We start from the raw sequence: 17,565 nt of genomic DNA, 5'->3' as shown, positions 1-17,565 counted from the left end.
TAGATGAAGGAGAAAGAATTTAACTTAAAAAATATAAGTTTCTGATAGGTTAAACAGACTGTCATGGTCCGGATCGGGGTCCCTTTAAATTTACTTTGTTTATGTTACGATCCGGACCGTTGACTCCCTGTTTTCCTTTGGTTCCCTGTTTTTCCGTGTCCCTCGGCTTTGGTGATTGGAAGCAATTTATTCTCGACTGAACCGGTAGATTATAGTCTCCGGCTTTCAGTTGTTCGGCACGAGTGCGCTTGCAAAGTCATCAAGGTACGGCGTGCCAATGTCATCTGGCCAGAGCCAGCCTAGTCTCTGCCTGAAGCGAGTGCCGGTAATTTGCCTTTCCTCTCCGGAGCCACCCTGTCAAGCTACCTCGCCAAAGCGAGCCTGCAAAGTTTCCTCACCGAGGTGGGTCCGTCAGTTAACCCGTTGGAGGGAATCAAGAACCGCTGTCTACTGTTCCCGGGCGGAGTCGAGAGCTCGCCGCTACCCGGTGGCACCCAAGTACCGAGTCAAGTCCTGGCCCTGGCAGCATCCAAGCTCCGAGTCAAGTCCTGGCCCTGGCGGCATCCAAGTTCCGAGTCGAGCCCTGGCCCTGGCGGCATCCAAGTTCCGAGTCGAGCCCTGGCCCTGGCGGCATCCAAGTTCCGAGTCGAGCCCTGGCCCTGGCGGCATCCAAGTTCCGAGTCAAGTCCTGGCCCTGGCGGTCTGTGATTGATGTCCTATCCCCCTGTCTGAATCCCTTCTCTGCCCCTCTCGCCTCTTGCCCTCGTCTGCAGCCCTTGCCTGCACTTCGGTCTAGTTCTATCACTGGAGCTAGATAGATACTGTCTGGTGCTCATTCGTGTTGGTCTTGTCTTGCCCTCGCCCCTGTGGGGTAAGTCAGGCCGTCTTGCCATTGCCCCGCGGGGGGTGATGTTTTGTCTTGTCTTGTCCTCACCTCCATGGGTTAAGTCAGGCCGTCTTGCCATTGCCCCGCGGGGGGTGATGTTTTGTCTTGTCTTGTCCTCGCCTCCATGGGGTAAGTCAGGCCGTCTTGCCGTTGCCCCGCGGGGGGTGATGTTTTGTCTTGTCTTGTCCTGGCCTCCATGGGGTAAGTCAGGCCGTCTTGCCGTTGCCCTGCGGGGGTCATGAGTCCCGGCCCTATGTTCTGTACCCAAGGAGGGGTCCCGGCTCTCTGTTCTGTGTGTGAGTCCCGGCCCTATGTCCTGTACCCAAGGAGGGGTGCCGACTCTGTGTTCTGTGTATGTGTTCATGGTTCCATGTACCTGCTCTCCCGAGACCGAGGCTCTGTTTTTCCATGTTCCTTCTCTCCCTAGCCAATGTCATGTCCACGCCTGGTTCTGGGGTCCGAGCCCGAGGCAAGACCCAGGTACTGGGTCCTTGCCCAGTCTTTGGCTCGGAGTCCATATCATAGCCTCTTCATGTAGCCTCTAGTTCTGGGATCCTATTCCGAGTCCAAGCCCAGACCCTTGTCCCAGCCTAGTCATAGTATTGAGTCCTTGTCCAGTTCGCTATTCCTACTTCTGCTTTGCTCTCCTGGTATCAAACAATAAACTCAATTTACTTAACCTCACAAGATGTGTCTTGCATTTGGGTCCACCCTTGCTTCCAATGCCCCACCATTGTGACACAGACAGTATGGAAGATGGACCAGTTCCAGGCTGGAGTATTGAAAATGTGGGGTGTCAGTCTCTGTTACAGGGCAAGAGATGAGGAGACATCTATTTGACTCTGAAGTGGTCACCCTGGATAATTCACTTCCATGGAAGACGGTGGAGACTAGCTCACAATATTTTTTAGGATGGAGCAGATACACTTCTGGATGGAAAAGGCAGTGATGTGTATGTGGCGATCCCGTGAATATGAAATTGAGGTATATGATCTGCCATGATTGATCATGCATTTCTGTTGCTATTTGATGGCACTCCAGGATTATATCACTTTTGCTTTTTGTACTCTGAAAATCATTTCCCAATTGCCAAACAGACAAAATGGCAACTCACCTGGTCGGTCTTAGGGGGTTCATGATAGATAGCATCATGGTTTTAATAAATATCGCATCAAGATGATGTGAAAGACAAAAAGAGCAGAAGAGAATTTTATATTGTATTTTCATGTACTTGTTTTGTTATTTAAGGGAAAAAAGTCCTTGTTTAGCAGCTTAATTTTCTAGTACTGTGGATATTGTGAAGCCTGAAGGTTTGTCTACATACCGTCAGATTTGGCCACATATCATCAACAATGGCAAAAACATTGACTTATGCATGAACTAAGCTTGTAGATTGTCAAATGTAGAATGAAAAACCCTCAAAAGTGTTAGCCAAACAAAGCTGTGAGGTAGCAGCTGGCTCTTTGTCTAATGTCTCACAGCAAAGTACTGTTGTACATTTCCTTTGCAGCTTTCAAAATAATATACATTTCCTATCAAACAACTCCTGCAAAAATAACACTGAGCAGACTATTTTCAGCGGATGTTACAAAGTGGTCTTGTAATTTTGAACTGAACCAACGTTTGTCTCCTTTTTTGTAATATTCAGTGAAACAACCAAAATACTTCACCTTGAAAGAACCTTGAGTTCTTTCCCCCAATCACTTACCCTGAGAGGATATTGGGCACAGTAGCATAGCGATTTACACAATGCTTGAAAGTACCAGTGACGCGGGTTCAGTGACCTGTGGGTTTCCTCTGGGTGCTCCAGTTTCCTTCCACAGTCCAAAGATGTACTGGTTGGTAGGTTAATTGGGTAGTGTAAATTGTCCCGTGATTAAGCTAGGATTAAATTGGGGGATTGCTGGGTGGTGTGGTTCGAAAGGCCAGAAGGGCCTATTCTTCGCTGTATGCCAACAAATAAATAAATAATATTATTTTTTTCTTTCCCTACAGATACTGCCAGACCTCCATATGTTTTCAAAATTTTCTGTTTTCCTTTCAGATTTCTAGTATCTACAGCAACTTACCAACGTTTGTAGTTTTGTATTGTCTCAGAATAAAATCTTTGAAAACGAAGCTGAAAATGTGTTATCACAGGTGAAATTTCAGTCTAATAATCTCTGGTTGCCTTGTTCAGATCATGCCATAAGAAATAATAACAGAGACTGTTTAGTGATAGGTGATTAGAGAGTTCAGTAGATATAAAAAATGTTGGAAGTGTAACATGGAGTGTAGATTTTCAATCACCCATTTTAATCTGCTGCCAGGAATCATTATCAACTTTTCCCCAACTCCTGAACACCATGGGAAATAATATGGATTGTACAAAGCAGCTTAGCACAATATATGTAACTTCTGGCATCTTAAAGATTCCTCAGACATTCTACTGGCACCTTTATAAATAACAATAGGAGACGTTAGAGACAAGTTAATTATTTTATGGAACCACTGTATCTCTACAAGGGCAAATGAGAAATCTCCACCACCAGTACAAAAATGTGGCTCACCTCATCTATGACACTACCCGATTCCCATTAAGAGTAATTAAATGAAGTTGATTAAGATGCAGGATTCAATATGTTATGGTAAAAGAGAAGTCATGAACATTGAAAGTAAGCTAATAGATTAGGTTTATAAGTGTGCATAACTATCTGGAGCTAAAGAACATGCTGAATGAAAAGGGTTGCCCACTTTAACACTGAGAAGTGGAAGAACGTAGAGGTCTGTGAATCTTTAGAATTCTCCACCCCAGTGAGTTGTGATTCTGAATCTGTAAGTTCACTTAAGGCCCAAATAGACAGGTAAAACTGCAGATACTGCAAATCTAAAAATAAAAATAGAAGGTGCTGGAAACATTCAGCAGGTCACATGGCATCAGTGGAAAGAAAAACAGTTAATTTTACAGGCCTAGGACTTTGTTAAAACTGAGAAAGAATGGAACAAAAGGCAGTTTCAATAGTAAACAAGGTGGGAAAGGGATGGGTAAAGCAAGTGGAATATTGCTCATAGCTTGAAACCAAACTAAAGAAACGTAATGTGCATCTAACCATTGCTTTAATTCTTGCTATTAACCCACATGGTCCCACCAGTTAGAGATATTTATTCTCCCCATTTTTCTTCCATCTTCTCTGCTAGAGAGTTAACAAATTTTTCCATCTTTCCCAGTTCTAACAGAGTTAATGGTTTCTTTTTCTACAAATACTGTTTCCAACATTTTTTTGCTTGGAAAGATAGATTTTAGGCTTAGAAGTAAAAGGTTAATGTGAATGAGGCAGGATAGCAGCCAAGGATAATATCACCCATAATCATTTTGGATGACGGTGCAGGCTCAAGGGCCTATTTTGAATTTTCATACTTCTACTTCTGATGTAAACTGAAATTGGAATCTGTAAGTATCCATGTGGAAGATTATGATGTAAAAAACCTCAAAAAATGCTTTCCTAAAAGGTTGAATAAATCATGGAGAATATATTCTCTGAAGCGATTGGGTAAAATGCTTCTCTTCAATTCATTGTGTTCTAAGTACAAAAGCACAATTTTGTCTTATTTCTTAGCATTAATACCAGTGCTTCCTCTGGAGATAATTTTGCAGTGACCTCATTCCAGTTAGCTTATAGAGCACTAGTTAGCACAGAGCACTAATTTCAAGCTGTAGGAATGGACAAAATGCTGTCAGGGTAACAATTTGATTGGCTTGTTTATCACTAAATTCTCGCTGTTGTGCTATCTGCCAGGATTGCTATTGATTCTGACTCTGGAAAAATGGTTGGCGATTTTGAAGTGATGTTCATAATGATCGTGGAAACTCTTTTGAGAGATTTTCAGGAATGATAGGATGAAAAGTAGTGATAAGTGGAAAATGAACAGAATTATTACCATTTCAGAGAAATAATAGTTTGCACATTAATATGCAAATACGATGATAGTTATTACCAACACATTGGGCTAATGTTTTGAGTCTCATAAAAAGGAAATATTCTTTATGAATTGCACAGTGTGAGTGTGTATATTATGTTAGAGAGCTTTCTGCTGAACCACCTGTTGTAGCCAGTTGCAGCAGAAGCCTGAATGTACACTTTGTTCAGCCTCCTTAATTGAGAGGTTACCTTAGGCTGGTAGTTCCCACCTGATCTTTTCAGGGCATTCTGCCAATCATTGACACTGAATCTGCTTCAAATGGGTCTGGATCATTGTGTGTTAAAGAGCCGCTGAGACTGCTGCTGAAACACATGGAGTTGCTCCATTAAGAGAATCATTAATGGATTGTGTGCCACACCACAGTCATCTTAAGCAGCTGCCTTATGCTTGGAAGCTAGCTGGAAAAAAATGCATTAAAGTCCCAAATATGCCCTTGTCAATGGGAGATCTAAATGAATACAACAAGAACTCTACTGGGTTGATCATTATATCCCACAAATAGGCTAAAAAAAAGGGGGGCTACCAATATTTACTTCAGACAGCCTGAAGCCCTGGCAGTGTTCCTTGTTAGCACCGACTCTGCGGTATACTGGACAAAATGTAAAAGAAATATAATTTACAAATTACAGTTCTGTACACTTAAGAAAATGCAACATTTTAGAAATAATCTGCACTTGGCAGAAAGAAGATGATAATCACAGTAACAGGATTAACCTTTCCCTGACTCATTCCTTCCCTTCCCCCCCACAACCTTTTGCACACCGCTAAAGATGGTTGAAGGTCAAAGGTTATGAATAAGGCTCATTCTCTGTAAGTGTTTTATTACCAGTCATTTAGTTTAAAATGTAATTCCAAATGATCCTACCTGTATGTCTTATTCAGGGTGCTTACACAAGATCATTAGTTTGGCTGATTTTTGATTAAATTGAACTAAAACTTTCTAGCAGATTTGAACAAATATTTCATCTTTTAAAAATGCGTTAAAATCATATACTCATTGTAATTGCCAAATTTATTTTGAGAATTTTTGAGATTTTATAATATTTGTCTTATCTGTTGCCTTCTATCCCCTCCTCCCACTTGTCTCGTTCTGCCTCTTTTCTTCACTCCCCTTGTTTCTTTTCATCTTTCATTTTTCCTTTTCAAATCATCCCTCTGTACTAAATTATGTAGGATGCCGAAAACATTGAATGACAGCAACTTCTGAAGGCCTTCTCATCTTGCACCAGGTTGAAGCAATTATACAAGTAAATCTCAGCCCACAAATGTCACAAATTGTAAAATGTTGATCTTTAGCCAAAATGTGGCTAATCAAGAATAGGTTTATGTTTTAAAGTAGTGCCAGAAAGTCATAAAAACATCACAACCTGATCAGGTTAAAATAAGGACTAAGAAATAAGCAGAAGCTTTAATGGGTCGGCACAGTCTACAGTTTAGTGACTCCCTGCTGCAGGTAATCTTACAAAGAAATAAAAGCATTTCAAGTTCCCCACAACTGCCTAGATGGTTCAAAAATCCTACCCAATCTACCATCAGGATGCACAGACCAGGAGGCTCCTGAATTGATCCCTAGCTTATCTCAGCCAGGCCAGCAGTAAATACAAGATGCAAAGAAACCTTGGCTGTGGGAAAGCTTTTAGAAATTATAAACGGGGGGAAAAATGATCAGGCTCATGGAGACATTTGAATTAAGAAAGCACAGCTAGCACAGGAATTGTTGAATGCAATTTGTGTATGATTAACCTGAATGACATTTTTGATAATGTTTCAGAAAAGTTTGACGAAGGACATTCACTAGGCATCTACATGAATTCTTAAGAGGTATTTGATAAAATACTACTCTGAAGGCTGAGATGCAGGAAAATAAAATCAAAAGCAGCATTGATAGCAAATTGGGTTATCAGTTAAGAGTAGAGAGTGTAGGTGAAAGATTGTTTCTCATTGCAGAGAATGGAAACGTTGGTGTTTCCTAGGGGCCAATGATAGTCAGCTGCTTTCCTTGGATAAATAATAATGACTTAGACATGGGTATGCAGTGTAAAATTGGCAGATTAGTAATGATACAAAGCTTGGAGGTGTGGTAAACAGGAAGAAAAATAACATTGTACATCTCTTTACAGTCTGTGGGTTGTCTGAATGGACGAACAAGTGGTAGATAAAATTTAATATAGACAGGTGTGTAGAGACACACTGCCAAACAAAGGATAAAGAGAGATATGGACTAAATGGCATGGAGTGAATAGATATGTGGGCACTGAAGAAATTGAGTACAGTATATAAGTGTAAAAATATTTGAAGTTGCATGGATATTGAAGAGTGACTAGTAGGCATAGTAAACCCTTGGATTCATAAGGTAAGACACAGTGTCCAAAAGCAGGGAAGATATATTTAACCTATGTGAAACACCGGTTTGGGCACAACTGGGTTATTATGCCTAATTCAGAAGACCCAACTTTAGGAAAGAAGCGAAAATCTACTAAAGGGCTTGGGCTAGGTTTCTAGAATAGTTCCAGGAGCAGGGGATTTCAGCTATAGAGATTGATTTGGGGAAATGGATTTTTTTTCTCCTTGCAGTAAAGGTAACTTAGAGGAGATTTGATGAAGGTATGTGACTGGCATATGTAGGTAAACAGAGGGAAGCAGATAAAACAAATGGGCAAGGGATATGAGAAGTATGTGAGGGAGAGCATGTTTATGTTATAACAGTCATGAACTGGAATTCAGCAAGGGTTTTTTGAAAGGGAAAGAGATGGTATTTGAGATAGGCATGGGAAGAGTGCAAGGCCATGAGATTACCAGCATTGTTCTATTAGGAGCTGACACACATGGGTTGAATGGTCTCCTTCTGAACCATAATCATTGCCTGATATTGTGATTCTTTGATTCTAAAAATTAGCAGGCTTGGTGAAAAGACAAAATTAATATGGCCAGGCAAAGAGCGGAATATCCAGTATTGAAATTTCTGTTTATTATCTGGTAGTACGTGCTGGAAGGTATGATCAATGATTGATGGGAATAGGGTTGTGCCACTGTAACATTGTCCATCTGTCCATTGGTCTTGACTGTCCATGCTCAGAGATAAAATATCAACATTTGTGTTGAGGAGCTTATTTGGGAAGAGCTGTAATTGCAACATCTACCTCCAGGCTGAGGCTGTGGGTGCAGGGAGACAATATAATAGTAATTTTGGGACTAATTAGCTGGATATTTATTTTTTATTTGTCACATGTGCATCAAAGTATCAAAGCATACAATGAAATGTGCCGTCTGTGTCAGTGACCGATACAGTATGAGGAAGTGCTGAGGGCAGTCTGCGTCCTGCATTGCTATGCTTCCAACACCATCCTTGTGTGCCCACGATTTACTAATCCTAACCCGTATGACTTTGGACTGTCGGAGGAAACTGGGGCATGAGGAGGAAACCTATGCGGTCATGGGGAGAATGTCATAAACTCCTTACAGATGGTGGTGGGATAGTCGGTTTGAGAAAAAAAAACCTGGTCTTTGCACCTATTGAAATATTTGGTGAATGTTCTGAATTCCCAAGAGAGTTCATTAATATTTAATATTGTTATTTTAAGGACTTATTCTTCAGACTCAAGATAAATGAATTTTCATGAAAGTTTATAACATAATTTCAAATATATACACTAAAATGAATTTAATGAAAATGGGCAATGAGTTACTTGTACGAATGACAGAAAATAATATATTTGCACTCTTATATAATAATTTGTAACAATCTTAACGTGTTCTATACTATTTGGCAGAACAAAGCTTTTTAAATGTACTATGTGCCATTGATATTAAAAGAGGCGTTGCCTTAAATAAATGGTCAGTTGGCAAACACTTTATTCAGTGTATAGTTGATCTATAAATGCCAGCAAAGTCTAGTAGCCAGTTAGCTGAATTCAGTCTGGTTGGAAAAATAGCTCTCCTACAGATGTTTTTTTTCATGTCTTCCAAGGGGAGGAAACATCAGTCAGGATTCCTGATCCAGTTTGCTATCCACTGAAACCTGCTGAAAAAAAACATTTGTATGAATACTGCTAGAGGGAAGGTAACTTGTCTAATTTCATTTTTAAGCCTAAGATGTCAGTAAGCCATTTGGTCATGTGAAGTATTGCAGTCTAACTCAATGTGACTTTGACTTTTGTGTGCAAGTAGTTACTTCCTAGTATCAATGAATAACATGCAGAAATAGTCATCCTAATTGATTTCTCTTTCCTCCCAAATGCAGAGATCAATTCCAGCAACAACTTTACAATTGGGTCAGATTATTAGAATAATGATAATTTTTTAAAGACTATGGTCCATTTATACATCACAATACCTATACATAGTATTTTAAAAATTGGAGAATTTATTCCATTCCCCTAACTTATTGCTCGTTAAAGCCAAAGCAAGAGTTTTGTGGGGAAAGGGCATTGCAAAATGTAGTATCAGGTACTTACTTTCAGTCCATTTTACTGCCCCCACACAATCTGTTTAAACTTACTTTCATGTGTTAATAACTAGGATTTAAGTGAGTTGCTCAGCTATCTGCTTATCTCAAATTCCTCTGCTAGTAATGAAACTGGAGTTAAAACAGCTCACTGGCACGACCTGATATCACTGTTACCTTTCTTTACATTTATTTCTTTTTGATACGTCCTGTACACCTACATCCTCTACGAATTTTCGCTGTCCCACAGAATTGACTGCCACGTCTTTCTGTTAATTTTCAGTTCTTTCCATGGTGTTCCTGCATTCTTTTGTATCATCCATCCCTACAGTCCTCAGTAAGCTTTACCACAACCTTCATTCCATTGATGGACACTTTCATTTTGGCTCTGTTTCCAATACTTCCTTTCTGAATGTCTATTTTTCCTGTTTCCCTATAAACTTTCTGTAGTTCTCCTTCCAAGCACTGATTTACTTTGCCCCCTACCCCTTCCTCTTCTGCCTACCTACATTACTTTGTGAAGTTCTTTAAGGTAGGGTTTTTTGTAACAGCAGGAGCACAATGGAAATGCAACTATTACAAACAGACAAAGGGCTACACCTGCCCATTCACCTCCTCCCTCACCTCCATTACGGGCCCAAGACAGTCCCTCCAGGTGAGGTAACATTTTATCCGTGAGTCTGCTGAGGTCATCCATTGAGTTCTCGATGGGCCTCCGTTACATTGGTGAGACCCATTGTAAATTGGGGGACTGCTTTGTCGAGCACCTCCACTCCATTCGCCAAAAAGTGGAACTTCCCAGGGGCCGAACATTTTAATTCTGATTCTTATTTCCGTTCTGACATGTCAGTCCTTGGCCTCCTCTTGTGCCATAATGAGGCCACCCTCAAGGTGGAGGAGCAGCACCTTATATTTTATCTGTGTAGCCCCCAACCTCATGGCATGAACTTTGATTTCTCCTTCTGGTAGAAAAAAATTACTCTCCCCATCCTTCTTTTTCTATACCCCACTTTGGCTCCTTACCTCTTCTCACCTGCCTATTACCTCCAACCGGAACCCCTACTCCTTCCCTTTCTCCTGAGGCCCACTCTCCTCCTATCAAATTCCTTCTTCTCAAGACCTTTATCTTTCCAACCCACCTGGCTTTGCCCATCACCTTCCAGCTACCCTCCTTCCCCTCCCCGCACCTTTTTTATTCTGTTGTCTTCCCCCTTCCTTTCCAGTCATGAAGAAGGGTCTTGGCCCGAAACATCGATTGTCAATTCATTTCCACAGATTCTGCCTGACCTGCCGAGTTCCTCCAGCATTTTTTGTGTGTGTTGCTTTGGATTTCCAGCGCCTGTAGATCTCTTGTGTTCATTGTTGGTTTGCAGTGGTGCTTCACTTATTTGCAGCTTTTAGGGGCAGCTGTTTCTTAAATTCAAGTCAGCAGTCACCTAGACTACACTTCTTTTCTGATGTGTTCCAGCAATCAGTGTTCCATAGGACTGTTTTCTCTTTATATATGAACACAATGCAGGGCCTCATCCAAAGGGAATGATTGGCTGTAATGACAGAAATATTATTGACAGCAGTGAAGTTGTCCTCCAGTCTTTCAGGTCATCTACATGCTGGGCATCAAACCTTTCACTTCAAATGAATGCAATGTCTCTGGTATTAACAACCATGCATCGGCAGTCAGGTCCTGATGTAAACTTAGAAACATATATTGTCTAAATGAAATAAGGTTTAAAGAGTAAATTCACACTCAAGTTAAAAAAATAATACTAACAAAAAAAAGTTTCACTTTTATCCCAGCAGCCAAATTCTTCCATTGATTCGAAAGGTTCACGGTATCTATTCCAGTTTAATCTTGTATAAATTTAGAAGGATTTTTTTTTTTTGGAGATCCAAGCTGTCCAACAAAGCTGCATTATGAGTCCTCTGGCTCAATGCAAAAGACCCAGAGCTTGGACTCAGCTGGGTGGAAGGCCTCTGTTTTAGATTGGCCCAGTTAAGGGTACACCTGCTGGTAGATCCTTTGTATATCGTAGCAGAAGGCTTGCTTTGGTATATATATTCACATATTTTTGTCTGTAGTTCTGATAAAACATGCTGTTTTAAAAAATTATAGTAGGCCAAAGCTTATACTGAATATAATACTATATTACTAATGCTGTCTTGTAGTTCAGCACTGATCATCATTCAACCAATCAGTAAGATTTAGAAATGCAGGGATAAAAGCTCCAAGACACACATCTATTTTAATCAACAATTTTATTGTCCTCTCACCATATCCCTCAATCTTGTAATCTGCAGGTACATAGAAACATACACGCTATAACCTTTAAAATTAATTCACGCTGGTAGTGAACAGGTTAAGACGTTAGGTGGAAAGTACCGTTTGTACATTAGATTAACACAATTCTCAAGCATTTTAGAAATAAGTAGGTTAATGACTATATTAAAATAATGCACAAATGAATTAATGTGATCCTCTTAACCAGTATGCTATCAGTGGAAACAATTTCTTTGTGGTTCAAAATTTTGTCTGACTTCTCTTCAAATCACTTAAATCAAATATTTAATTTAACATCTAATCACTCTTCTTCCCCACGCAAAGACCCCTCATGCACAAATCCGTCTATTAACTACCCCTCCAACTCAAATGACCTTCTCACCCCAGTACTTCTTTGTTTGAAATGTATCAGTGCAAATTAACCAATCAATAAAATCTAACTGACTTCATTGGTTAAAGGAATGTAGAGTAAGTTTTGTACAACGACAATTTTTAAATTTTGTATTAACCTGTTTGACTAAAATGCAATGAATAATTCACCTTGGGTACAAAATGACTGCACAGGGTTGCAAAACAATTGAGCTTGTGTGATCACATTAGAAGTGAAGAAGCTACAAGTGGAATTGGTAATGGATTTATGGCAATGAGAAGTGGTTTTATTTTAAGTGTATTGTGTATGAAAGCAATTTGTTGAATATTGAAAACCTAAGTTTTCAATGTGTTAGAAAGAGCGAAAATAATGGTCCTAATTTTCTGGAGTCAATTATTCAAGAACATCTGTACTTATTCTAAATGAGACATCATTACATACACATGGAGTGGGTGTGTGTCTAGAAATTCAGTGTGAATTGCACACATTATAGAGGGGAGTGAGTCATGGCAGCAGCCGGGGAAACCAGTAAATGTAAAATACATTCAAAATACTTCCTCTGTCTGACTCTTTTTTTCATTAATTGACTGAATACTCAACTATTTTGGTCTGAGGTGAATGAGAACATTTGTGACAATAGCAGACCAGCATGGTGAAAAGTCTCACGATTACTTCTGTTTATCAATAATACCTTTTGTGGAGAACACCAGGTTGGTATACTTGTGCCTATGTTAAAATCTTGCCCAGAATCATCAGATTAAGTTCTCTAGTGAATTTTGCAGGAGATGAGATTGTAAGCCTCAGCCTGTAGTTGCAAAGTACCCTTATTATTAATATTGCCAATCTCAACCAGAGATGGTACAGGAAAAATTATCACAATTTTAGCTGACTATAATAAAATTGCATCAGTTGTCTTACCAAGCTAGACATTACTACTGACAACTTCTATTGTGCAAAGCAGAGAGTATCCTACACCACAGCCTGATATGGGAACAGCAATGCCCAGGAGTGGAAAATTCTACAGAAAATGGTCCAATACAGGCAAAACCCTCCTCACCATTTCCAAAAGAAAAAAGCATCCATCATCAAAAACCCCCATTATCCATGTCAGGATCTCTTCTCACTTCCAGTACCTCCTACCATTTGGCAGGAGGAATGGGAGCCTTAAATCAGCCCTACAATCATCAGGCTCCTGAACCAGTGTGGACAACTTCACTTACCTCAGCCACGAACTTATTCTATAACCTACAGTCTCACTTTTAAAAACTTTACAATTCATGCTCTCAATATTGCTTATCAAGCATGGCCAATCTTTTCTGCTCCATTTTTTAGTGCTCATCAATGCTTGCTAAGAATAAAACAAATGGTTGATCTAAACATTAATATCTTCCTTTCTGCAGATCTTAAGAAGTTTGAGCTTCAGAGATGGTATCATCTAAGCTCCAAATGTGACTGTGCAGAGGGTATAATGTTATTTTTCATAATATTGTAAAGGACTTTTGTTTTTCAAATGGAGTGACTCAAAATTCAGCTACCTAATTTTGATGTGCCAGACTTTTCTTGTTGCTCGGATGTATTGTCTGAAATTAGAGTGGTAGACATCTTAGTATCGTAAAACAACGCACATTACAAAGAGTCTCCTGACTTTTCTCGTCTGTATGAAAATGTAATGAGTTTTTGCTCTTTCCTAGTTTTTACCAGGTGTCAGTTGAAGGAGTCATTAGTAATGCAATTTTGATGCAATTTTATTATAGTCAGCTAAAATTCTTTCAGTTATAGTTTCCTCCTACATTTAGACTTGAGTATTATCCTTAGTGCTACACTCCATTAAGTTTAATTTTGCTAGGAAGAAAAATGATAGGTGTGAAGCTTATTAAAACACAACAATAATGCTGGGAATGGTTCCCAAAGTGGTGGTTTTTTATACTTTGGTAGACAGGAAGACATATGTTGAGAAGGAGGTATTACTCTCACCTGTATTAAGATATCTATTTTTTTAGGTAAATGTTCAAACCTTGAAAAAATATTGAAAACTGCTGCTGATACGTAGACATCATTGAGTTATTCTGGAAGTTTGGGCAAAGGAGTGCATAATTTATCTAATTTGCAGTGCTATAACATGAATCCAGTGGGATTTGGGAGTAGATATGTTATTGTGATCAGGAATTGGCTGACAATTCAGAACCCATAAAAAGATTCAATGTGGTTATTACTCAAAAGTTCCTATCCTAAATTTTGACGTAGTTTGGTACTGTGTGAATGCATGTAACAGGAGACGACACTGCCATTTAATTTAAACATTTAAAAAATGTCTACACTGTGAAGTTATTAACTCTGGCAGTGCTGAAGCATACCCACAGGGGGATGGAACCTGAATGAAATGATGTCACTAAACATATTTTTACAGTGGCTCTTCAGCAATTATTTGCTCTTTTCACTCTGCTTTTAAGCTAATGTATTAAAAACAACAAGGAGAGAATTTGTTTTTGACAGACTAGTTTAGTGAGCTAAGCATAAATTGGCCAGAACAATTTTGTGTTGCTGCTTAGAATAGGTCTTGGTTTTATTTGCCAAGGCATTAGACTAATACTTTATCTGGAATAGTTCTGGCTAAAGTTACAAACAGAAACTCTGCAGGCTACCAATCTATGAATCAAGTGATAACTAAGGAAATGTTTCATGACACAAATGCAAGTTTTAAATTCTCACCTGTTGTAAGAAGGTCGAGTGACCTAAACCCCATCCAGAATTTGTGTTTTGACGTTCAATTACATCAATTATTTACCTTTTGTCTCAGAATGTTTAATTTCTTCTCTTTCTCCTTCCTAAAATCATTTTTGAACTTTGTTTCTATTTTCCATCTTTTTCTGGGGAGCACGGTGGTTTGTGATGAGATCGACTGGCCCTCCTGCACTTTGCTTAATGCTGCTTTTCTTCATGTTTGAGTTATGACTACACTGATGGTCTATTTGGCACTGGCATGTGCTGAGGGAAACAAGAAGGTCATGGCCAAGCCTGATCTTGTCCCTATTTATCATTATATTTGGCAGCAGTGGTAACTAGAGAGCAATCAATAGGAGGAAGCCTGGTTGAATTTTCATATCCATGCCAATGGAGATATAGGCCAGTTCTTGTATCCCAAATGCTACTTAACTGCTCAGCTTCCTCACTAATAATGAGGATTCAATCTGAAACCCTTTCATGCTTGTATATCTTAAATTCGCATAGGGCATTGAACCATCAGGAGAGGTCTTTAGCTGTGGCTTGTTACATTAGCATTAAGTCCAGGAAAGCTTTTTCAGCTGAGTGATTGAAACATTCTGCTGAAGTGATCTGCGATTTATAATCTCATTGGTAGCTATTACTGTGTAATGTTATTTTCTCAAAACACTGCTCTTGTTTGGCTTGAAAATAATGAAAACCTTGTGTCTAGTCCGGTGAGCCAAATTGTGGTGACCTCCCATGTGACCCACCTGTCGAGCTCTCACAAATGATAATAGTTACCTCATGCTACCATGATCTGAAGTGTACCATGGTGTCTGCTACTTTAAAAAAAGATTACTCTTTCCAAGTCTTGTAGCAATTTGCATGAACAGATAAGCCATAGTGATACCCGCTGCAAGTTCCCCTTAAACCTTGCTGTTATGTGATGATAGGAAAAATGTTTTTGGTCAGCAAGTTAAAGAATTGCGTAGACCCAATCTTGTTTCTTTGTCAAGCATGCTTTAAAAAAAAAAGACCAAGCATTTATGTAGTAATTCCCATGTAAAATAATGATGAAAATAATGTTTAGTGAGCAGTATATAGAAAAATTTAAATGGGTTAAGTCCGGGCATGGTTGGAGAAATATGGAGGGAGAGGGAATTAAGCAAAGTGTTTGTAGGTATAAGTTCCAGTGAATTGGAGTAGGGTCATAGGAATAGAGGCATGGCCAAACAGAATTGACTAAGGTTATTGAGGTACTTGAAGCCATTGTATTTGGACCTCTTTTCATAAACTCTTTTCCCTTACCATTACTTTCATTCCTGATTGCATGGATGAGGCTAAACTAGACTGTTTCCTACTCTGCATTATATTTGACCCTAAGATAAGCTTTGGGCCACATTTCCATCTCATCCCAAAGGATGTCTAATCTTACATTCCTAGTATAGTCATATCCCATCTCATATTCTAAAACTTCAGCCGTGCCATTGTTGCTTATAGATTTCATTATTTCAGTCACATCTGACTGGCCTTCCTAAACTTACTTACGTACTGCCCATTATGCCACCAGGGCAGCACCGAAGGTCCTCCATCTCTGCTGTGTTCAGGACCTCCTTCATTATGTCAGTAGCCTCCTCTTGATTTTCACTACTGGCAGTCATACAGGTCCCGAGTGGAGATCCAGGAATATCATCGCATTCAGATGCAGAAGGAATCTTCATTGCTGATTCTGTATCAATTTTGTTATACCAGCCAGGTTTGTTAGACTGTTCTTAGTTCAGCCTCTACACTTTGACCTGTTTGGCATGGGTGATCCTACCAAGAGCCAAAGCATAAAGCCCTGACTTTAGCCAAGCTAGCTCCACGGGTCACTGAGGCACATAAACCTCCAAAGCCAATGACAAGGTTGTGGACCTCTTGGTGTTTCCTGAACTTACGGTCTTTTAAAATTATGCTTGACCATTTGTAACCCACCAAGTGTAAGTCACTATGTCATGTCCTCTACTCCCCAAGATCTCATCTTTCGTCCAGGATTGATCTTTAGAACATTCCTTCAGCTGTCAAGCCATTGCTTTGGAGTTCATTCACTATTCCTCTTCAACTAGCCTTCCTCTCTTAAGGTACTTCACGGTCTACCTCGTTGATCCAGCTTTTGATCAAATACACTAATATCTCCTTTTGTGACTAGCGCCTTGTATTGTTTTACCACCAGATAAATTAATGTTGTCGTACTTCAATATTGTAAGATTCAATGATCTTGTGCATTAATTCTACTTTTAAAAGCCAAAGAGAAGCTATTTAGACCATAAGACATAGGAGCAGAATTAAGCCATTCTGCCCCTTGAGTCTAGTCTGCCATCCCATCGTGGCCAATTTATTATACCGATCACCCTGTTCTCCTGTCTGCTCTCCGTAAACTTTGACCCCCTTACTAATCAAGAACTTACCCACCTACACTTTAAATCTACCCATATATTTAGGTGATATTCTTGTACATAACTTCTCTTATTACAAAAGCTTTCCATTTTATCCTGTCCCATCAGGAAGTTGCTGCTTAAAACAGCTGTTGTTATATTGTGGTAATGCCCATGTTTGTGCAGGCTTCCTACAAACAGGTGGCATGTAGTGACATAAAAGAAATCATGCAGTTGGAATGGTCCATCTTTGCTAGATCTTCCTGAATATAATCTTAACACATTGTAGAAAGTTTATTTCTGGATTGTAGCTGTTTGCACGAGAATATATGTTGGGGTCTTGACATCATGAATATTGATTTTGTGTAATATATGAATTGCAGTTACGTGATATATTTTTATGCCACCTGGACACATCTGTTTGAAATCAGATGGAGGTTTGTAACAATGAATGGGCTATAGGAAAGGAAATTTTCTCTTTCTTTACAACAGAAAGGATTTACAAGTCAT

At 39.5% G+C, this 17,565-nt stretch overlaps 1 protein-coding gene across 16 annotated transcripts in view; it reads left to right on the top strand.

Annotated features, from left to right (window-relative positions):
* Positions 1–17,565, top strand: part of sox6 (SRY-box transcription factor 6) — a 630,558-nt gene that overhangs the window by 50,330 nt on the left and 562,663 nt on the right. For 4 of the 16 annotated variants that reach the window (XM_063061918.1, XM_063061915.1, XM_063061905.1 and 1 more), the window contains exon 2: positions 8,814–8,906. The exons of the other annotated variants lie outside the window; for them this stretch is intronic. The gene's annotated coding sequence lies outside the window, so the exon portion shown is untranslated. The remainder of the gene's footprint in view (positions 1–8,813; positions 8,907–17,565) is intronic. 16 annotated transcript variants of the gene reach the window in all.

The sequence above is a fragment of the Mobula hypostoma genome, chromosome 11 (genome assembly GCF_963921235.1).
Source record: "Mobula hypostoma chromosome 11, sMobHyp1.1, whole genome shotgun sequence".
Classification (NCBI taxonomy): Eukaryota; Metazoa; Chordata; class Chondrichthyes; order Myliobatiformes; family Myliobatidae; genus Mobula; species Mobula hypostoma.
The sequence above is the reverse complement of the archived record's forward strand: the minus strand, read 5'-3'. Positions and strand labels throughout refer to the sequence as shown.